The 23,666-nt window shown below is 36.2% G+C and overlaps 1 protein-coding gene across 2 annotated transcripts in view; it reads left to right on the top strand.

The window, feature by feature from the left end:
• The window catches only part of GPATCH2 (G-patch domain containing 2), a 116,406-nt gene that overhangs the window by 54,843 nt on the left and 37,897 nt on the right, over positions 1-23,666 (top strand). The gene's annotated exons all lie outside the window — the stretch shown is intronic.

Below are 23,666 nucleotides of genomic sequence, written 5' to 3'. Positions count from 1 at the left end.
TTAAATGACTGCCTGTAATGAACAACAGAAGCATCACTCTTGGTTTCCATATATTGAGGTTTAGATTTGCAGATTTGGGTTTAGATTTTCAGAATATTGTGGATATTAGAGAAATTAGTAGGTTTTCTTAATAAACTATCCATGACAGCTAGTAGTAGACAAATCCATGCTTCACAAAATTTTCACTTTAGATAATAGTAATTGTTCTAATAATGAAAAAAAAAAAATAGTGGCTATTGAGTATTACACTAAAACCAGAAAATATTTCATTGGGTAGTAGGAATGGAAGAGGTGATGAGGAAACAGGGTTCTGGCAAGACAACTTCTGCATTTTTTGGAAGGAATTTAATGTTCATCTACTTGAATATGTACTCATGAAAACTTAAGCAATGAGTAATCTATTTCAACTTCTAAAATGTTTGTGCAGTAGGAAACCCATGATAAAAGTACATGATTCTTTCAAATAATTTTTTCTTAAGCTGTGTAATTTTGATTATTTTACCTTCACACATTCTGCATCATGTTATTTTGTAGTCTTAAGAAAACCTATCTTAAAGGTACACTCCCATTGTACTTTGGATAACATTAATTCATCTTAGCTACATAAAATAGCTATTAGTTTATAAATACATGAGAACTAGGACACAGACTGGCTGGATCATGAAGCAGGTGTAAAGTTTTACTACGTTGCCAAAGAACTTCAGGGACACTCTGAAGTATGTGTGCACCGTAACTATAGGTGAAACCCAGCAATCCAAAATGTGCAGGAAAATGGTTCCAAATGTACAAGAGTAACAGCAGTGGTATTTGCTGCAGATGCTTGTCAGGACTTGCAGAGCTCTGTGGATGTTAGGCTGCCCTAGCAAGTGACCTCATAATTTCCAGAAGCAGGTGGAGGTGGCAATTATAGCTATGGCCACTATCTTGAACCTTCTGTAGTAGGTGATGAATTGTAAATGGCTAGACCCAGTGCACAACAATAAACTCAAATAAATCTTCAATGTGTAATAATGACAAGACTGAAAGACTGGCAGTTATAACAAGGCTGCTGTTGTCACCCACTTTACTGTAGCCTTGATATCCATCATTATCAGCTGGAGCTAGCTCAAGAGTCGGACAAGAAGGTCTGAAGAAGGATGAGTTGTTTGCGCTGAAGCGTCCAGTAGGTCCCATCTGGCACAGAGTAAATGGGATTTTTTTTGCCTGTTCACTGGGCCAGAGCTGTCCATCATCTTGGGCAGATATCTGATCACTTCATGCTGTGGGACAATATGGCTTTGTGCTGTTTGGTACAGCAATGGCAATTAAAATAACTAAATTTTTCATTTACTTCAAGCTTCTGTTTTACCTTAGCCAAAGGTGATCCGAAGAAGTGATCATGATCTTTACATTAATAGAACTTTTTATTTTTTTGAGCCAGGAAGTCAAGTTAGACCAGTCAATGCCAAGTTACTGAAAACATTAAGGTAGAAATGGAAGAAGATTCAGAAAAACATGCAAGGTAGAATTTTTGCTTCTGTTTTCTCTGTAGCATGCTTAAGATTACCTGAAAATATCACAACACAATGCAAATTGTCAAAAATGCAGAAGCAAAATTGCTGTTAAAGAAATAGTAGGGTTGCTTAGCCCCCAGCAAGTTTCTTGTAATTACTAAAAATCCTAATTGTCTTAATGCATCTTAATTTAATATTTCTCTCTGCTAAATACAACTCTTTTGAGTTTACATCATATGTGTAGCTTTCAAATGTATCTGTTAAACAAGCATGAAGTATTATTCAAAAAACTGTTGTACACTGGAAATAAAAATGTGAAAATGAAGTGTTTTGTTTAACATGGCAGCTTATCTAATATTCATTTGATCTTTAGACTTTTCATTGAGATCATAGGATTAATCAACATAACATGTTAATCAGTGAATCCCACATTGATTTATTTTTTCTCCCCTTAGGTGTAGCAGTTCTTCAACAGAAAACAATTGAGTTTATTGAATATTAATTTATGAAGTCAATATAATAGCACTCTGTAGATTTGTTTTGTTCTTGTGCTTTAAGATACTTAGTAGCATGAAAAAAATTCCCCTCAGATGTCATCATTTTTAAATGAAGGTTATTTTATTAAAGGCTAGAATTTTATAGTATCTGGATTGCAAGCAGCTTAACAGCAGTTTCTTCTGTAAAGCTGTCTTATTTTACATTCATGGTAGGTTCTTACACAGCTTAATCCCAGCTTTAAAAGATTCAAACTTCTGAAGTGATGCATTATAGATATGTAGAGTCAGGTGTTCTTTTAATTTTAAGAGTATTAAGTGCAATGGGAGAATATTATTCTGGTTTGTATGTTCTTTTGTATGTATTTCAGAAGTGTTAATGTTTTATATATGCCCTAGCTGTGTGATAGTAGTTGTCAAACAAACATTTTAATGTCTGTGATGATTAAAAGAAAAGTCTTTTGAGATTTCTGTCCTTCCATAATGGCAGGTTCAATAGCCGATGTCCAGGCAAACTGACATATGATCACTCATGTTTTCTTTATTTCATAATAAATCTTTGAGCCTGGAGGCATCAGACACATGCAGATTTCTCTGCGTTTTAGAGTCTTGATGGAATAGCAACTTCTGAATTTAAAGTACTGGCATATTGGTTTCCATCTCTATAGACTTAGCTCAGAACAGCAGTAGGCACATGAAAATATACGTCAAGAACACTGTTTTCTCATACTGGAGTTTAGGCAATTTGTTTTCAGTCAGAGAGCTGTTTCTAACCTATTTTTGGAGCCCCTCTGTGGCCTGACCATACGTTCTAACATAATTTATGGTGGCACTGTAACATATGGACTTTTCATCATTGTCCAGCTGAAATCCTCTGTTGAACATGGATGCTACCCACATACACAAGCTCCCAGAGCAGGTATTTTAGAGTACAATTTAGTTTTGTGTAATCGGAATAAATCCATGCTAGACACACTAATGAAGGGTTGTTCTTTTTATTTTCCTTTTAACAATAAGATTATTTTGTTTGTGCATTTTAAGTGCAAATTAAATTTGGAATTATTAAGGAAATAAGCTAAATAAACTCATCATGAGAGCCCGTAACCACAAAGCTTCACCTTTTAATTAGGATGGGCAATACAAAAGTAAAAGAGTAATCCTAGACCCAGGGAACTTTACAATTTTAAATACTGAAGACAGTAGAAACATGGAAGCAAAAAGATAATTTCACACATACTAATAATTTGTGACTGAAACAGTCAGTAGTGTGTTTGTAACACGTTTTATTTCTATTCCTTTCTGTGCTTATTCCTATCCCTAGTACTTTTAGGATTGAGTTGGATTTATGGATACAAGAGCATGAATGCATGAAATGAAGAAGCAGGGGCACAGGGTGGGACTGGGGGCAGGGACCGGAGTGGAAAGAATCTGAAGATTTTTTTAAAAGTGCTTCTGTTTTTTCTTCTCTGTAACAATGGATAAAGTAAATGGTATCTGGGTGATATTAAAAATATTAAGATATATTTTGTCGGTAACTGGCAGTGTAAGCAGTGAATATGTATAAGCACTTAATGGTGTCTACACCTTTTATAGAAAAATTGTTATAAAAATATTTCTCCATATACTTGGAAAATCTTTGTCTAAATGAATTGATGCAGGTTTGTGGTTGGAGGAAGGTAATTCTCTTCATTTCTCTTTTCTCCTTGATGTCTTCATTTTCTATACCTACCAGATCTTAATTGCACTGCTTAGAAGATAAAGTAATTTTTAGCAGCATTTTTTCCAAAAGGCAGCTGTATTTTTTCTATTGACTAATGGCCGACTTCACAGACTTGTTTGCTACTAAGAAAATTGCAAGGCTTAAAAGATGTAAACACATACTAACTATAATTCAATAAATACCTTGTTGGCTTCTCATTGCTAGAGTAAAATAAAAAAATGATTTTTTTTTTGTTGTTGTTGCATTCCTTCAGCTTATGTGTATAGGTCATTAGGCATTTTATCATGTCAGGCCAAAAAGTCACACAGAATGAAGAGACACACAGAATTAGCAAATATAAAATTATGTCTGAAACCCAATCTTCCTAGCAGAGCTTGGGCATTTAAGGCAGGGTTCTAGACAAGTTCCTTTCCGCACACGCACACACGCACACACCAAAAAAAAAAATTCTGAACCTTCTCACGTGAAGGGTACCTAAAAACAGGTGTTCTTGGAAGCAATGGCCATAGTGGTAGTGGCAGAAGCATCATCTGGTCTTCACGTAATTTCTTACTGTTTGTTTTACTGAACAGGAAAAGTGCAAGCTTATCCCTGCTAGAAATTCTCTCTAGCCCACATCTTGCACCTCAGCCAACAGTCTCCGTAACTGCCAGCTTATAATGTTTTGTGTGGACACCTTTCTCTCTTTATTGCTGATGCTATGTCACTGAGCAGAATGGAAAGTAGGATGGGAAGCAAAGCAAGGAAGGAGAATGTAGATTCCTAGATTCCCCTTCTGGAATTTTTTCTGGGTTTTCTCCAATGACCATCTGTTATAACACATGGATTTACACATGGGATTGCTTGTACATATTTTAATTATCCTTCAGTAACAAAATGGTTTTTTTTTTAATAAATATTAGTTGATACATTGCAGGTAGGCTAGTGCTCTAATAACACTGCACCTTCTTCACTTTGGCTTATGGCTATGTTTTCTTTAAAATACATTTTTTAAAAGGTGAAAAAAATATATATGTATATATATGTTGCCTTTTGCTTCTGTTGAGTATCTCTGCCAGTCGGTTTAGGTCCCTGACAGTAAGATTTATTCTTAAGACGGTTCAAACTTCTGATCAACTAGGCAGTTGTAGGTTTTTGAACTGGTCCTAATTTAAATAGCATCTTAAGAGAATCAGAATATTTTGCATCTCCTCAGTGTGCTGATATTCAAGAGCAGCATCTAGAACTCCAGTGAGTTCTCTGATCAATTTGGAATCAGTAATCTAAACTATAGTATTATTTATTAATTGAATCAGAGGGCTAGTGAATACTCGTAGTTTGTGATGAAATGTTCTCTATAATATGGTGGGATTGGCAGTGATGTATTTGTAAAACCTGTGTGTAAAGTGTTGATATTCTCAGCCCACTATCTCATAATCAGTTGTTACTACTGTGTTTGTCACCTAGCACCTGTTGTGCAGTAATGTTGCTCTTCTACTATGCCCTAGCTCTCTGTTTGTTTGTTTGTGGGGATGGTTACACAACAATCCTCCTAGTTTTTTTTTTTTTTTTTTTAAATATATACATAATTTTGGTCATAAAAACCTCTTTAAAATGATGGTAGAAGTACTTTCTGGCAGAAGTCTTTTAGTCTCTTCTCAGCAGTACAATTGTAATTCATTGTAATTCATACCTTAAGCACTCTCAAACTTTTACTTGCAACAATCGTTTCCATTTTTTATAACTGTTCCTCAGTTGATCTTTATACCATAGAAAATTACTCAGGGTTTCAAAATGTTATGCCAATCCAAGCATATTAAAACAGATTTACTCCTGCTTTGGTGGTGGTGTATTCCACTAGTGTTTATTTGTAAAAAATAATAATAAAAATCTAAAAATGGAAATGGTTATGGTTGTACCTCATTGGGGGATTTTGTACATAAGTATTGTAATTTAATTTTTTCTCTAATATGATGATCAAAAGCACCTTTTACATTATGAGCATCTCTATACCAGGAACTGCCTTGAAAATCTAGACTTTTTTTCATGAAAATCCTCAGACTCCTCCACCAAACATAAATTGTTACTGATATTGTAAGTTATCTGCCTGCTCTGTTATCTGTGCTGTTTGCATTTGAAAGCAGTTGCATTGTAGAGGAAAACATTCTATCATTTAAATCTGCAATATGTACTAGTTATTTGGATGATAAATTGTGAAAGACTGGAGTTTCTTAAAACAGTCTTCCATCACATCAACCTAAATTTTTAGCAATTACATATGATAATTGTGTAATTGCACATCTTAATTATTGTATTTCTTAGCAAGTTATATGTGTTTGCACCAATTATACTACCAAAATGTTCAATTACTAAATTACAGTTGCATATTGTGGGAGAGCAGGGGGAAAGAGGCTTTAATATGCCAGCTGAATGCAAGTTTATATCTAGCATTCTACACTCATTTTTGTTTAAAATAAATATTTAATATAAAAATGATGGTGTACTATTACTGTTTCAAGTCGAATAGAAATGAAATTTCTCTGCTGAGAGAACAGGTAGGAAATGTTCATGATGATATAGCTGAAAGTGGGATAACAATGTGGCAGTAGATGGAATAATAGAAAGAATTCAATATAGAATCATAGAGTCATTAAAGTTGGAAAAGACCTCCAAGCTCATCTGGTCCAAGCCTCCCCCTACCACCAGTATCACCCACTAAACCATGTCCCTAAGCACCACGTCCAACCCTTAAACCCTCCAGGGATGGTGACTCTACCAGCTCCTTAGGCAACCCCTTCCAATGCCTGACTGCTCTTTCTGAGAAGAAATCTCTCCTCATTTCCAACCTAAACCTCCCCTGGTGCAACTTGAGGCCATTCCCTCTAGGACTATCACTAGTTATCGGTGAGAAGAGGCCAACAGAGTGCAGGGGGACAATCACCTCCCGTACGCAGTATTGTTTAACTGTTGTAGCAAAGCACAAATAAGACATTTTTTAACAACAAAAAGTTACCCATAACTAGTCTTTATTCTCACCTCACATAGACCTTCACCATCACCTCTAATATTCCAGTGTGCCATCTGGGCCGTTGTTGGGGATGGGGGACTGGTTGTTTGGTTAAATACATACGGCACTCCCCTTTTTTTAGTAGCCATGGGGAATGTTCCCAACCTTGTCCTGTCAGTCAGTAGTGTGTGTCAGCTTTGACTCAGCTTTCTTTCTAAATAATGTTATTTGGGATGTCTTGCTAAGAAACAGCCTGTCTTTTCAGTCTTTCTACACAGTCCTAATCTTTTGCTCAGGCTCTCATCTTTCTCTATTTTAGATTACGTTTACTTGTCTAGTCTTGACAAAATCATTTTGCCTGTTTATATCCATTTAGATTGTGGTTACAAAGATTGTTTTCTTGACTGGATATCTTTGCAATCCCCTGCCTTCTTTTTTCCATTTTTTTCATACTTCAGATGCTTTTCTTTCTCTCAGGATCCTTCCAAATCTGTTTTTGTAGCTAATAACACATAAGTGCAACAACTTATCTGAGTTTAAAATGTGCTTATTATACCTTATTTCTGTGTAGTGACCTTTTTACCTTGCTTTTGTGTGGGTTGTTTTTCTGTGTAGCTCTTCCTACAGGATACTGAGATTACAGATTCACATTGCTTTTATTTGTTCAAGTACCCTTGTGAATATAGTCAAACTGTCACCACAACAGTGAAAGCAAAAGCAGCTCTTCTAATACGATGATGGGATCTTTAGTCATTCTTACTTGCGTTATCATTCACCTTTTTTTCTGGTTCAAAATACTAAGTCCCTCCAGTGTTACATAGCCGAAGACTCTATAAAGCCAAAGAATCTCCATCCTTGACACGTCCCTATGCATTTTGCTCGGTGATCTTTATCATAGGAAAGTTTTTTCTTTTTGCTTTTTTTAATCAAAATCTACCTTTTTGCAATCCTGAGCTTGTTACTCCAGCAATCACAGGTGACATTGTACGTGCTTTTCTCTGTAGTAAAATCCTGTATTTGAAGCCTTGTATGTCATACTTTGCCTTTTCTTACGAAGCCATCACTGTGGTTAGTGAGTTAAGATGTAAGGAATCAGTGTCCCATCACAGCTGTTCAGTTGGTGTGTTCCCAGAAGGTGTCCTGTTCATGAGATTAAGGATTGTATTGTGTCACATGTCTTTGTCAGCTTTTTGTGCAAAAAAAGAGAGTGAAAGGGGATGGGCCTTGGGTGGGATGGGACCTTGGGTCCATCCCCTTCAATAAAATTTTGGTAAGCCAGTACTTTCTGAGAAAGGAAGATGTGAGTTTAACAAAATAATTCATAATCACCAAAAAACAGGAGTCTTTTTCAGCTCACAGGACAGTTTGAAAGCTGTGAAAAATGATTTATCTATACTTGCCCCAATACCAGCCTTTACATTACCTGCATAGTATTTGCTACACTTTCCTTTTTTTCCAGTTTTCAATTCTTGACTTTTTCCTTTTGAGGATCTTTATAAAACTCCCTTGGAGTGCCACAAGGAATGTGTACTGGAAGAAGATTCCCCATACGTAATTATTTCAGAAGATGATCAGCTGCGATTTTATCCATTATGTATATACACACTAGGTGGTGTATTGATTTTTGACTAATGATAACTTTTAATGGACCTGTCATGCAGTATCAAGTCAGATTCTTTAGAGAATTCTTAAGGCTTAGATGTATTTCATAACCCTTACATGATGCAGCAAGTGCATTCATATTAAAGCAGTAGTGTTATCTTGGCTGATGAGACTTAAGACATTCTTTCAAATGCCAAGAGGATCACTGTCAGGTACTCAGTCTATTGTGTAAGAGATGGTGTCTTGCACCAAAACTAATAAGCCTTACTTATTTTTCACAAACAGCATTTAGTATCAGTAATACCTTTGTGTGTGTTTTCTTATAATTAACTCACAGTGAATTTGGAATAAGGTAAAGAAGAGTTTTACTTTTGCCAAAAAGATTATTGTGTCTTCCATGAAGAGACTTCTGAGTACGGAAACTAAACAAATAGTAAATTTTCTTTCTCTCTCAATCTCTCTGAATAGATGCAGGCTAGCTGATCGGCCCTCATAGCAGGATCTTCAATTGTGATTTCCACAGATGAACTCTTGGTCCTTCCTGTGCTGACAGTAGCTTAGTTTTACTTTTCCTGGAAAAGTATTATTTCTGCGCTTCCTAAACTATAATCTTTATTCTCTCCACTGCATAATAATGTGTTTGTGGAAGGTGTGCTCTGATACTGGTTCTTATCTGCCTCATTTCTTTTTTGAATATTGGAAAAGGAAGATGTTTTTTACAGATTAGTAACCAAATGGCTGGTTATCTGATGATTAGCAAGATAACTGTAAAATTAAGGGAACATTTTAAAATTATTTTCTGACTTTTTTTATCTTAACAATTTCTTCATATGATTTCTGATGTTTTAATATACTTCTAGTATTGTACATTCAAATCTTCATTTGGAATACCTTTTGTCTAATGATCAGTTTCCTGTTCATAACAGATGTGACATACTGTATTTCTAAATACATGCTTTCATAAAAGGATCTTCCTTTTTTAGAGAAGTACTATGCTTTGTTTACAAATGTTTTCATTTCTTATTTTCTTTAAAATTTGCTGAAGCAATATACTACTATGTGAAATAATAAAATTCTAAGTATGTGAAATCTTTGTTAAATTCATACTTTTTTAATCAAGATCATATTTTGTGGAGGGTACTAATCCAAAATAGAATAATATAAAAACATTGAGAGGCTCTTCAGAAACATTGTGTTTTAATTTATAATGTATAATCTATACATACTGTATAAACTATATAAACAATCAAGCAATCATGTCTTTCAGTGTTATCTATTGCCATCATTCCCCATGCATTGAGGCTCTCACTATAGCTATTACTATAAAACGTTCCCTAAGTACATAAAGGCTCTAATCGTTAAGATTTTTATTACCAGCCACACATACAGAGCTGCAAATTGCCTTGTTTCAGATTTATTATGTATTACTCCAGAAATTCTATAAAGATCAAAAGAACTGATTACAATGTTGACCTTTGCATTAACTCATCTGAATTTAAATTCAAGTGTTTGATTTGGGAAAATAAGTCCATTTATCATAGGTCTGCTACTGAGGGGATTGTGCAGCCCTGATTGGGAGTGCTGAGACCAAATTTATTTATTGAGCGTGGGCTTGAAAATTGTTTGTAGGACAAGAGGAACAAAAGTTTGACCTGCCATTGTGTTGCACCCTGGGAACAATGTGGCAGCTGCCTTTTTCAAAACGCCAGCAGTCTGTTCTTGCCAAAGAAACAAAAGTTATTTATAGTTTAAATGTATGTAAGTACCTTGAAAATACAAGCCAACTAGTCTTTTCTCACTGCTAAATATAGATGTTACAGTATAACAATATGGAAGAAGATGTGGTATTCTGGATCTTCTTTCTTCTTTCAAATCTATTCAAAGTTTACTGTCCCAGAAACATAAATATTGGAGAACTGGCTACTCAGCTAGTAGGATTGTAGTTTTATCAATTAAATGTAGCTCATCTGATGTGCATATTTATACCAACTGAAAGCCTAGTTCCTTCAAAAAATTAAATAAGGGTAAGAGAAATCAGAAGTTACAGAGCTGAAAATAATATACAGTGCGTGGCATCTTTCTAGTATTGTTCATTGCCTTGTGTAATGCTAAAGGTGGGGGCTTTGTCAAAGAACTGCAACTTAGTTTAAAGTGTCAGAATCTGCAGTTTCATGGGCTTAGGCAGGGACATAATTTACTATTTAAAGATGCTCTTTCCACACTGTTATGAAGCATGTTCTTTTTAGTGTAAACTTCAGACAAAACTTTTTTTTAGTCTACCATACATTTTGTTATCTACAGCACTACCTGTAGGTTTAGGTTTCTGGTGGGTGACGAAATGTGTTCCAAAACTTGAAGGAAAAAACTCCATTGTATTAGGAATAAGATTTTTAGCTCAAAAAATTGTTGGTCATTTACTTAATCTGACTCCTGAGGAACTGTGAAAATTTATACTGCTGGAGCTTTTGGGAACTGCTTTTCCAGAATTGTATTAAATTGGTGGGTGGTGGGGATTAACACCAACTCTGTCTAAATCCATTGTTTCCTTACGGAGGCTCAGAACCTTACTGAGGTTCTGCTTTAGGATCAGAGTCCTAAAGCACATTGGAAAGAAAATATTTTTCATGTAGAGGCAATGAAATGCTGGGTTTTGTCTATTTTTGTTGTTGTTGTTGACATGAAGGCATTCATTGACTCTGAGTAGAAGGAGAACAGACTGAAATTTCTGAAGATAATGTTCTCCTTAGCTTTTTTGTTGTTGTTGTTGTTTGTTTTGTTTTGTTTTGTTTTTTGAATGGCAGAATTTTTTGTCCTGTTTTGGTTTTGACCAGGTGAGGTTGGAAGGGACCTCTGGAAGCTATCTGATCCAGCCCCTGCTCAAGCAGGGAGCCCAGGGCTGTGTCCAGTTGAATGTTGAAGAAAAGAGCCTGGAATGTTCGATTTTGCACAAATAAATATTTAAGTTTAGCAGGATAGGATGTTACTTTATTCTTGAATCAATCCAGAGCACCAAATTGTGTTGTATGCTTATTTTGCCTTCCATTAGAAAGGCCTTTGCATGTGGTAAACTAAGATCTTATCTAAAGATGAATGGAGTCAATTCAAAGAATTCAAGGAATATGCAGAATTCCCACAATAGGAAAGAGGAATCATTTATCAGGATGAAAGGCTGTTTTAATGGTGGATCATGCAATATTATAGAAAGTAACTTCAGAAACTTTAAGCTGAAGTACAAATGGAAAATATATCGTTACCAGCTGTAACTGCAAAATCTAACTTGAAGTAGCTCCCTATGGTAACTTCTGGAGCTGATAGGCTTTAACGTTGAGAACTGCAGTTCTTTCCCCCAAATGTTTCCACTCTACAGTTCCTTCCACGTAGTGATAGAAGTAAGAAGGACTTTGATTAGAGCTGAAACTCCACAGCTGATCTCACAGGTCTGCAAGTAAAATCCAGAAATGAAAATGAATTCCTGTAATGGACTGATGCCAAAGATATTTCTGGAAAGATTTCATGGGAATAGGAATTCACCCACTTCATTTACCTGGCACCAGAAATTCAGGTATAGTATTTAGCTGTGGAAGGAGTTGAGGTAAATATTTTTATTGGTGCCTTTTGAAAATAATAATAATACATTTTTTAATAACACACAGCTGCCCAGAGAGGTTGTGGATGCCCCGTTCCTGGAGGTGTTCAATACCAGGTTGGATGAGGCCTTGGGCAACCTGATCTAGCATCCTTGCCTATGGTGGGGGGGTGGAACTAGATGATCTTCAAGGTCACTTCCAACCTGAGCTATTCTTGGATTCTGTGATTTTTTGGGTATTAAGTTAGGTGAATATGAAATATTAAAGGTTCAGGATACTGTGTATTGTTTGAACCTAGTTTAGTTAAAGATAAGGATGATCTAGCTAAAACTGGAATAGGGTAAGTAGGCCTGCATCACTTACCTTCAAAGTTAAATCATGCCCCTTGCTTTCTCAGGAGTTACCTTGATCTGTGCAACTAGTGCTGTTTTTTGACTCCTCCCAAGGGGCAGGTACTCCCGAAGTAGGTAGCATTTATTGACCCAATATTGGACAGATGACCACAGGTTCAATAGTAAGCTGAATATTCTTTTTGAATGTGAACTTTCTTGATAGCTTCCCAAAATTGTATGTGAGTTTTATTACTTTCCTTGACACAGTTACATGCAGGAAGAACTTGAAATTGTTCCCAAATCTTTGATGACATTTACTTCTCCCAGTAAAGGTCACTATGTAGTTATGATTTTAAAAATACAAAAATAAGCTTAAAATGTATTTTGCTTTGTTATTTAAATACCTTGGATCATAGTTAGAACTTACTGGTATGTTCAAGTAGTTTCTTGGAGAAAAGTTTCAAAACTGACAGCCAAGATGGTTTTTTTATTATTTGATATGAAAACATATTTAAGAAAAAATTAGAGATAATAGTGCCCGAAGTTTGAGTCTGAGTAAATTATTGAACTACTAAAACCACAAACTATACCAAAACAAAACAAAACAACAACAAAAAAAAACACTTCCTTTAGATCAATGCAAGAGTTGCCAATACCCCTTTGCTCGTTTTGGTACTATTTTATCCTCATCGCTCTGTTTTTGTTATTCTTGCTGCATAAATACTCAATGTACCTGTAGTCTGCAGTTTCATCTCCTGCACTGATTTTTACTACTACATATCATACCCTTGCCTTGCTTGACCCCAAATAGGTCTAGGACGGTGCAGTATAGCCTATGTCTTTTTTTGTAACATCTGTTTTTAAGATATTTCTCACATCTGACCTGATCAAGGAAGAAGTTTATTGCTTTTTCTTTTCGGTATGTGCAAGTAACATGACCAGAGCAAAGTCCTGTATCTAGAGCATGAACCAATGACTCCAGTTTTTGCCTTTTTTTTTGGTGTTTTTCTAGTCTAGAAGTACCTACTTCCTAGTACTATCAGGAAGACTATCTTATGGCCCCTTGCACAACTCAACCCTTTCTGAAGTTATGATATGTACAACAGTACTAGTCCTGAAACTTGCATTTAGTAAGCAAATGTCACAGATATGAATTCTAAGCAAATGAATTGCAAACTTAACTCACTTTGCAATCTGTGTCTGGGATCCTGTCACAACCAGCTTAAATAACAAACACTGCACTGAGCATGTTGGTTGTGTTATTTACTCAGTCATCTTGGGAACAGGACAGAAGATGAATCAGGGTGTCTTTGAGCCTCAAACAAAGCAAAGGGATTCAAATATCCTCTGTTCTAACAAAATACTATAAAACTATCAAGCAAATATATAGTGTGCTCTGAAAGCCGTAGGACTTTTATATTCTTCTCAATAATCAGAAAACACCAAAAAAACATAGCAGTGATATGTCATCTTTCTAGAGGAGTGGATAGCAGATGCAAGCATCATTCTGTTCCTAGAAGACAGGCTTTGTCTTCCTTTATGAATTAGCTTTTTGGCATAGCTATTGTTTTGAAGCATAGTAAGTTTAAATTACTGTAAAGATCTATAGGATTTCTTAGAAGTCTATTGTGGTTTCCCACTATATAGGGCTTGATATCATACAAAGAAAACCTTGAAGCGCACTTATTGATAAGGAGAGATTTGATAGTAAGATAAAATAATTTAGTCTCCAAATGAAAGTTAATAGTGACTTCGCACAATCCTTTCATGGCGTTTTGGTGGAATACATCTCTGGTATCTGCATTATATTAGGCATTTTGAAGTGCAACGCTACCTTATCTTAGTGTTGATGTCCTGATGTGGGAACACTATTAAGCCTAACAAGCTTGACAGTCTCTTTTAAAATGTATGAGTGGAATTCCCACTTTTGATTTATTCTTCCCCCTCCCCCTGCCCACTAGAACCTACATGTTTCCATTTCTTCTATAATAGAAGTCATGAATTATTTACATTTGATATTTGAAGACAAGATGATGGAAAAGCTTGAGAGCGTCTTGCAAAGAAAAAATATATATATTGTGACATATTTTAAAACATATTTTATTTCTACATCATTTTGCTTAAGGAGAAAAATAGAAGAGATCTTAAGCCTGAATTTATCTTGACCTTATACGTGTCCAATGAAAAGCTGATTTCTGAGCCTTCTGCTTGCCTCCTCCTGATCATCTCTGCTGGCATTTACAATTTGAGATGGTGGTTACAGTTATACAGTCCAAGTTCAGATGGCAGAGATGGTTCTTGTTGGAGGGAATTTCACCTGAAATTAACACAAAATGTTTTGTGGGCACTAATTCTTCAACTGTTATCTAATCAAAAAGGTGACTGTTCACATGTGTAAATATAAGGTTTGTTATTTATCAAACTGTATAAATTTTGAAAGCTACTTTATTCCAATCTTACCAAAAAATAAATCATTTTTTTCTGGTACATGAATTATCTTCTTCATGTGGGAAATTCTTAGATGCACTGCTAACAACTTTCTTTTACACCCAGTCTTCCTATTGGCTCACTCTCCTGAAAATTGTTTAGTTTGTTTTTTGTTATCCAGTCGGTAATATAGCTCATTGATTGCCACATGTGAAAAATAAAAGAGAAGAAGAAGGTTTTCCTGCATATTAAACTTGACTGGTTCTTTACTTATAGACTGTACGGAATGGTAGGTGCTAAAATAGGAAACCCTTCTGCAGCTGAGACGGAAAGGTGAATTATCCTCACAGACGTGTTCGATCCACCTCATCCTAACCGCTTTCTCAGACACTAGAAGTGTGGTAGTACTTCTGTCTGCTGCAGATCTTTTTCCTGTGAGGTACACTGTGGGCTTCGTTGCAATATAGGCAATGTTATATTCTATTCAATTCCAGCAGTAGGCCATCTGTTTTTCATTTAGTTATAATTTATTTCACTAAAATCTGTTTTCTCTTTTGAAAATGAAAAGGCAATACTTGCAGTTTGCATTCTAGTCATAAAATGCATTTCATGTACTTTCCGATAATAGCAGAAATCTAACATCAACATGTGTAAATATGTTCATTGCCATATAGATTAATGGAATTGATGTCAACATGTTTAAAATGAGTTTTAATGTACAAGTAAAATGAAAAGACTAAAACAAATTATTTGGCTAGAAGCTCCATTTATATGGTGTATGTTTCAGGCTAATCATCAGGGCTTACTGTGGGTCAGTATGTCATATCCCAGTGGTGTCTGGTGAGATGGAGGGTTATCTCATATGTCAGCTAGATATCCCTGTGAACCATTTTGAGCAGTCAAGATAATAGGACTGAATTCTGAAATGGGGTAGAATTCTGAAATGGGGTTGAATTCAGAACAGGAGCTTGGAAGCATCATGCAGTGTCATGTGTGAGCACAGTACTGCTACTTAGGAAGGCAATCACCTTTTGGTGTGAATAGTCACTTACGTTTGACAATTAATCCCTCTTGATAAGGTACAATGAAAATATGAGAGAATAGCAAATCAGGTACATATTCCTGAAGAAAAGAAAGGTGAAGGAAAAAACTTACTTCCTTACTAGTGGTGTGCTTTCTTTTGTTTTGTCTTTTTTTAAAATCTAATTACTTAGTAGTTTTGTATTTGAATACTGATATTGCATGATAATCTAAGGAGTATTTTTTTACTGTTCTTTTGTACTGCTTTTACTCTCCCCTATTCAAGTTGTGCTGGCCAAAGTTAATATTTGTTTTTTGATTAAAACAACAACAAACTACCTTGAAAATCTAATGTTTCTCTTTTTTCTTGAAAATATATTTATATTTATGCACCTTCAGGAAATTTTACATTGTCTCTGTGACAATAGATGTACTTTCAGACTTATATGGTTTTTTTGTTGCTGTTATTGTGTATTTTAATTTTATAAATAAGGAAAAGGTCAAATATATTGCACATTTCTGAAAAGAGTAGTTACGTAGTCTCTGGTTTCTTATCTTCTCAGATGACAACATGCTTTCTAATTTTGCATCTAAATCAAACCATTGATATCATAACTGAAGTGGTTCAGTCTTAAGTTATATAAGCAAAATAAATTACAAACTACTTGAGTTTTGTTTGCTTCCACCTTTAGAGCTAGCACAGTATATCCTGCTGAATTCCCTTGGCAGTATTTGGAAAATTGTGTATTGCATGCCTATATTTACAGTATGTATTTTGACAAATCTTAGCAGCACCATGCTAAGCAGCACCATGCAGCAATCTCCCCCCCACACACACACTGCCTATCTATGAATGACTTGCATTGTGTTTGCCTTTTATTTTTAGCCATGATGTAGGTGAATTAGCTGGTACTGATGAGCAAATTATTTGTTAGCATTTCTTCACACATTTGGTATCCTGGTTTTAACTCATAGCAAAAGCTTAGTGCCTTATGTAGCTTTTGGTCAGCCAGTAGAGGCCACTCATAGCTTGCTACTGAAGCTGGACGGTGATTTGAAAATGGGGGTTTTGTTGCGTGCATGAGTTGTCTAATCCACTGTGAGCAAGCTTGCACCCCAATGAGCTGTCATAACATGACTTGTACCTGAAAACACTTCTGCTTATAAGTAATTCTGCTCATATATGTAAATGCATTTAATATTGACATTTTCTGTTTCCTGTAATAAGTCTTATCATGTTAAGAATAAAAACCACTTCCAATAGTATACTTCAAGTCTTACAGCAAATGCTTTGATGCATTTTTTTTATATCCTTTGTTGTTGGGACAATCTTCACTGTCGCTATATTACATTACTCTCATGAAGTAAAGATAAAAACACTGTAATTTGTTGGTGTGTGTGTCTTGTTTGTATGTTTTTTTTGTTTCTCCCAAATGAGGAACTGAGTTAAAGATAAAACTTAGCAAAGGTCAAAGCAGCCAGCATGCAGCAGACAAAGGAATTGAACCTGTACCTCCCAGGTCAAGGCTAGTATCCTAATCACTGTGCTCTGCTCTTTCCTCCTGTCTATATCACAGTATAGGTAACTTCAGGTACCAAATAATAATTTTATATTTAAAAACATTGTTTCAGCATTTTATGTCATTCTTAGATAACAGGGATGAAGTCCTCGTGCCACTGCATTCAAAATCCTGTTGCCTTAGTGAGTCTAACATTTCACCCTAGAATAAGTTTTGTATCTACACAGACAGCTAAAATATAATAAGGATTTTCATATGCAGCATGTGTACCTCAGCATTTTATTGGTAGCTTTTTGTACTAACCAAAATTTGGTTTAATTTAAATATAATTTGTTGAATATTAGCTGTTTAGAGTAATGAAATCACAAATTTTTAGTGATTGTTTTGTTGTCATATCTAATACTATTCAGACAGCCACCCTGAAGATTTTCCCTCTGCTAATATATAAAATGGAAATAGCAATGTGCTGTATTTATGCAGTCCTGGGGCTCATATGTGTGTCTTTACCAGGAGTTGGTTTAATAAAAAGTTTTGTTTTGTTGTTTTTGTTTGTTTGTTTGTTTTGTTTTGTTTTGTTTTCTGTTGTATATTTTTCTTCATACTAACCCCCAGTGATGTCAGCCTATTTTTTTTTGCAGTGCTCTGAGCTGCTATTGGAGCAAAGGTGCCACATTTCATATTAAGCATTAGGGATCTCAGAAGAAACTCTCTTAAAGACACCTTTTCTAGATAGACATTTGCACTTTTCACTTCACCTGATGCTTTCTCCACTGACCAAATAAGTTGTTTTACATTATATACCAGTACTTACTTTCTCTGTTTTTTCACCCATCCAGTCGATCAAGGGAAACCAGCTGATGTAATCTTTTTTGATTTCAGTAAAACTTTCAACACAGTTTCTCATAGGATCCTACTACAAATGTCCAGCGTATGGTTAGATAAAAACATCATATGATGGGAATAAATTGGCTGATGGGCAGGGTTCAAAGGGTTGTGGTAAATGGGGCCACATCAGGCTGGCAGACTAGAGGGGTCCCCCAGGGCTTCATTTTAGGGCCAGTCCTTTTCAATGTTTTCATAAACAATTTGCATGTAGGACTAGAAGGTGTTTTGAGCAAATTTGCTGATGATACTAAACTTGGAGGTTGTTTACTCTGTTGAAGGTGGAAAGGCCTTGCAGAGAGGTCTGGACAGATTGGAGAACTGGGCGATCACCAACCTCATGAAGTTTAACAACAGCAAGTGCCGGGCCCTGCACCTGGGACGGGGCAACCCTGGCTATACGTACAGACTGGGCGACGAGATGCTGGAGAGCAGCCCCACAGAGAGGGATCTGGGGGTTGTGGTTGACAACAAGTTGAATATGAGCCAGCAGTGTGCCCTGGCAGCCAGGAGGGCCAACCGTGTCCTGGGGTGCATCAAGCGCGGCATTGCTAGTCGTTCGAGGGAAGGGATTGTCCTGCTCTACTCTGCACTGGTGCGGCCTCTCCTCGAGTCCTGTGTGCAGTTCTGGGCACCACAGTCCAAAAAGGACTTGAAACTGTTGGAGAGTGTCCAGAGGAGGGCAACGAAGATGGTGAAGGGCCTAGAGGGGAAGACGTATGAGGAGTAGCTGAGGTCACTGGGCCTGTTCAGCCTGGAGAAGAGGAGGCTGAGGGGGGACCTCATCGCACTCTACAGGTTCCTCACAAGGGGGAGTGAGGGGGCAGGCACCGATCTATTCTCTTTAGCTGTGACAGCAGCGCAGGAATGGTGTCAAGCTGAGACAGAAGAGGTTCAAGCTGGATATCTGGAAAATGTTCTCCACTGCGAGGGTTGTCACACACTGGAACAGGCTGCCCAGGGACGTAGTCATGGCACCAAGCCTGTCGGAGTTTAAGAAGCGTTTGGACTGTGCACTTAGTCATATGGTCTGAATTTTTGGGTAGACCTGTATGGAGCCGGGAGTTGGACTCAATGATCCTCCTGGGTCCCTTCCAACTCGGGATATTCTATAATTCTATAGTAGCTCCTCCAGTGTATCTAAAGGCACCATGTATGCAGTAATGTGTATCATTGAGTCATCATCAAGCTTACTCTATTTACTATTCTAAAGCTTAGAATAACATGTCTCTTCAGCAAATATTTAGGACAAAACATGGTCTGTGATGTTTTCCACTACTGTTAGCGTTTTAACTAAAACAAACAAAAACCTCACACCCAAGCCACTGACTTTCCAAAAGTCACTTGTTTTATATTGAGTTAATTTCAGGTATAGGTTTTATATAAAACAATATGTAATAGTGTAGGTTTACAAAGAAATTCCTTGTTTTGCTTTTATACATGATCTAAATTTTCCATCTTACTTCGAAGGAACTGTGTTCAATAGTGGACTTTTCTCTTAATCTCAGATACCTTAGTTTTCCCTTTTCCATCTGTCAATCACTGGATTGAAAATAAAAACTAAAAAGACAGGTATTTTCAATAGTTGTGTAGAAAGAAATGTAGAGAAAATTCTAAGTGTGAAATTGGTGGAGAGATAGGAGAGCTTGGACATGTTCCCTGACTCTTAGAAACTTACTGATTCTCATTTTATCTAGCGTGTGTATGGTTTTCTGTTTGTTTTGTGAAAACAGTAACACATGGAGGGAGGTATGTGTTAGCTCTAGGGTTAAAGTCCAAGTCTTTTGACCTATTTTTCTTGAGGTTTTTCTGTCTCCTATCACATGCTTTTTTTGCAAGCATAACAGCAGTGATCCATTTATTTTTTGCCATACTTTGTTAGGGGTCAATTTTAAAGAATTATAACTGGAGTATCAAGGAACTGGCATAGAAATAACTATTCTGCTAGTGGACCATGTCTTCATGAAGACCTCGTAGAATAGGGTTTGACTGAACATCACCTACAGGTAATCTGTATATTAAAGTGGTGTTTTCTCTGGAATGGTCAGTTGGACCCTTCAGCAAGAGTGTGCTTTTAGAGGGAATAAAAACATAATGGTAACATCAAACTAAGATTATGACAGTGTTTCAACAACGTACGCTGTGAAAGCTGTTTTTATTCTCTTAGTTCTGGCTGTTGCTCCAAGTCAAAGGATTTGCATCTGTGCTTTTTAAAAGCTGTATTTTAAATCCAAAGCTTTGTTTATTATAGCTGCTTTCCTGTGCTTCTAGTGAAGAAGGGCATAAAATGAGTGATAATAAATTGATGCTGAAAATAATAAGAAATTGTTCCTAACCAGGGCAATAAAACACAGAAAATAGATTTTCTCTATTTCTTCCCTTCATATCGTTTGATTTAATTTCCTGTAAATTGGCAATTACAGATCTGTGAATTATAGAAGTGCCATTGTGATGCTGTAGTTTCCACTGCAAAATCCTAGTGTCTAGAATTTTATTTTAATTGCATTTTGGTTTTGGACAACAACTTATTTTGCAGAGACTCCTGCCTTAGAAAATTGGATTTATTATTGAACTTTTCAAATTGTTTTCATCAAAATAGTGTTTTTAGAGAAAGATACTGTAAATATGTGAACTATCTTCTGGAATTAAAACATTTTCTTAATTTAAAAATAAGGTGTTGTTTTTGTTTTATATATGTTAGTCTGTAGTTGATCATAGCAGTTAGTTTATAGCGGAGGAGGAAAGGGCCAGTTGTTTTATATAGACGAGTGATTGTCTTATCTGTGTAACTAATGGTCAGGGAAATTTTGCTAAAATTTTACTGCTTTTGCCAAAGAGTATGTAGGCATAGCAAGAGCTCCTTTGGCACTAGACTTCAACTATTATGGCATAAACTGAAGCTTAGGTGAGACATGTAACACAGTGTTATGCTATCTGATGACCTTTGTTTTTCAAAGGATGTCATACCCCAATAGGTATGTACTTTTTTTTAAAAAAAATAAAAAATAAACTCATACATAGATACATAAAAATCCACCCTTTAATACCATAGTATAATTCAGGTTGGAAAGGACTTCTGAAGGTCATTTTACTCCATCCTCCTGCTCAAAGCAGTGTCAGCTATGAGGCAGACCAGGTTGCCCAGGGCTTTTTCCAAGCTGGTCTTGAAAACATCCAGGAGCATAGGCTCCACACCCTCTCCAGGCAACCAGTTCCATTGTTTGAAAAGAGTTTTATACATAAATGTATATTTTATCATTGGCAAAATAAACTTTCCTTCTAGCCTCACTTGCTGATTTAATGAAATGTTCTTTAAAACTGTAAACAACATTCTTGTTTGACAAAAAATGCCTACTTTGAAAATGGAAGACTTCAATAGTTTCAGCTTTTAACTGCAGCTTGCTGCCAATTCTATCTCAAATTAGATGATTTTTTCATAGTTCTCAAAATACTTAACAGTACATGGCAAATAACCTCTTCCTTGTTTAGAGAGAATAAAACTGGACTAAGAAAGGACAGTTTGGCTGACTGACCTCTCTGTGCTTTACTGTAATCTTGTTATTTCCTGAAATAAGTGAAAGCAGTTGCATTGTCTATTCTGAATATTTTCTTCCATATTCTTAGCGTTTAAAAACAACAGCTCTTGTACTTAATATTGTTTCTGCTGAGTGAAGTCTTCATTCTTTTCCTTCTTTATCGATTTAGTCCCCCCATCCTTCCATATATCCCTTCTGAAGCTTGCTATATATTGAAAACTTTCTGAAGTTGGCTATAGACTCTTTAAAATTTTTCCACGTTATTGTGTCCATCCATATGGACCATAATTTCCTAGGCTGAGCATTCTTTGGAAAGCACTCTGAAGGAGTACTGTGGCTCAGAGTTGGACTGCCAGTATTTCAGTGATGCTGTAAAGTCTGTAGCCAATGCCTGGCCTTGTTACTCAAGCAGTGGTAAAAAGGACTAGGAGCCAAAAGAAAGTGAGTTCCAAGGATGACCTTAAGATTTATTCATGTTATGCCAACTTCAGGTTACAGTATCTCATGTGCAATGTGTAGATGGAAAGACTTTGCAACTTTGCAAAAGAGGAACACGGGAAGCAAGGAGGCTCATAGGTCCTCCCTACTTCCCCTTTGCACACCTTATTTTGCTTCTTTATGTGGCTGAGCCGCTGTGCAGATTGCAATATGGTTGAGCTGTGTGAAGACCCATGGTATTTCCTTTGTACTTCTGAAGATCAGTATTGTTCCTCATCCTCTGTGACATCATTCCTAGTCGTGTGATACAACTAGTAAGTTTTTGAAAAGCTGCTATTCTTAATTGGCGTAAATAGCTAGAAATACTTCCACTTTTTGTATTGGTTATAGCTACCTAAGTTCCAATAAAAGTATGATTACATACAGCTATGTTATAATGTGACTTGTTGAAATTCAGGTCTGGTCACTGTCAATGGCTGAGGTGTTTGTCCAAGCAGAGAAGCAGATACCTTCAAGTCAATGAAACAGTGGCTACAACAGGAGTGTGTTAAAAGTGTTCAGAAGAGGATTTAGTTAGTATTAGCTTGCCGTGAACCTTAATGTAGCTGTACTAAAATAGTATAACTCACAACAGTATGCAGCTCTTTTGTACTACTACCGTGGCATGGGCAGACACAATTTATAAGCATATTCTTTAATTATGTGATCAGTATTCACATAAAGGGGTAAAGAAACGTGAATATTTGCACATAGGAGGAATCCAACAACAAAAAGTTGCCAATGACAGAAGAAGACGAGCGTAAAGGACACGCAACAAAATAAAGAAGGATGACCAGTAAGACAAAAGAAAGCAAAGTACCTAGTATTAACAAGAGAAGACCCCCTCCCACACTATTTTTTTTGGAGGGAACAATAGCATAAAATCTCCAAATATAAGCAAGGAGAATTTGATGAGAATTTGAGGAAGACATGCCCATTTAATCTCCACCTCCTCTTGTCAGATGGCTCAATACTTACCAGCTTGATCCCTGTGGCTAAGAGCCACCAAGTACCATAGATATCGGTGCTGTAATACTATGTGCTCACTGCTGCTTTAGCATGGGAGTGTTAGAAGCTAACAGTTCCATGTGTGAAATGAAGACGTTTAATACTGCGTAAGAATTGACCATTACCAAGAAGTTTAAAACAGGGCTCATTGGTCAGTCTCCCATCACAGCAACTGATTCCCTGAAATACACGTATCTCACTCAGACCCATGCACAAATTAATTTAATTGCAAAACAAACAAACAAAAAAACACTTTTATAAACCTTGAACTGTATTTATTCTTAGTTACTTGGTGGAAAACTATTACTTTAACTCCTGGTTTCTTCTCGTGCACTGGGACTTCTAAATCAATTTTAGATAACTGCAATTGTTCTACATGAATGAAGAATATGTACAGTTGAGGAGGTATTTGTTTAGACATAAGTGTCCTGAATCTGCTGCCTCTTTCCAGAGCAAATGGTTCTCGGTTCTTTAGAGCTTCAGCAGAAGTCTACAGTAGATTTTTCTACTACTGAGTTATCAGATCAAGATGAGTGACAGTTTTTTTCTTTTATTTTGTTTTCCCACCCTAGAGGACAGTTT

The sequence above is a fragment of the Oxyura jamaicensis genome, chromosome 3, assembly GCF_011077185.1.
Source record: "Oxyura jamaicensis isolate SHBP4307 breed ruddy duck chromosome 3, BPBGC_Ojam_1.0, whole genome shotgun sequence".
Lineage (NCBI taxonomy): Eukaryota > Metazoa > Chordata > Aves > Anseriformes > Anatidae > Oxyura > Oxyura jamaicensis.
This window is presented reverse-complemented; position numbering and strand designations above follow the sequence as displayed.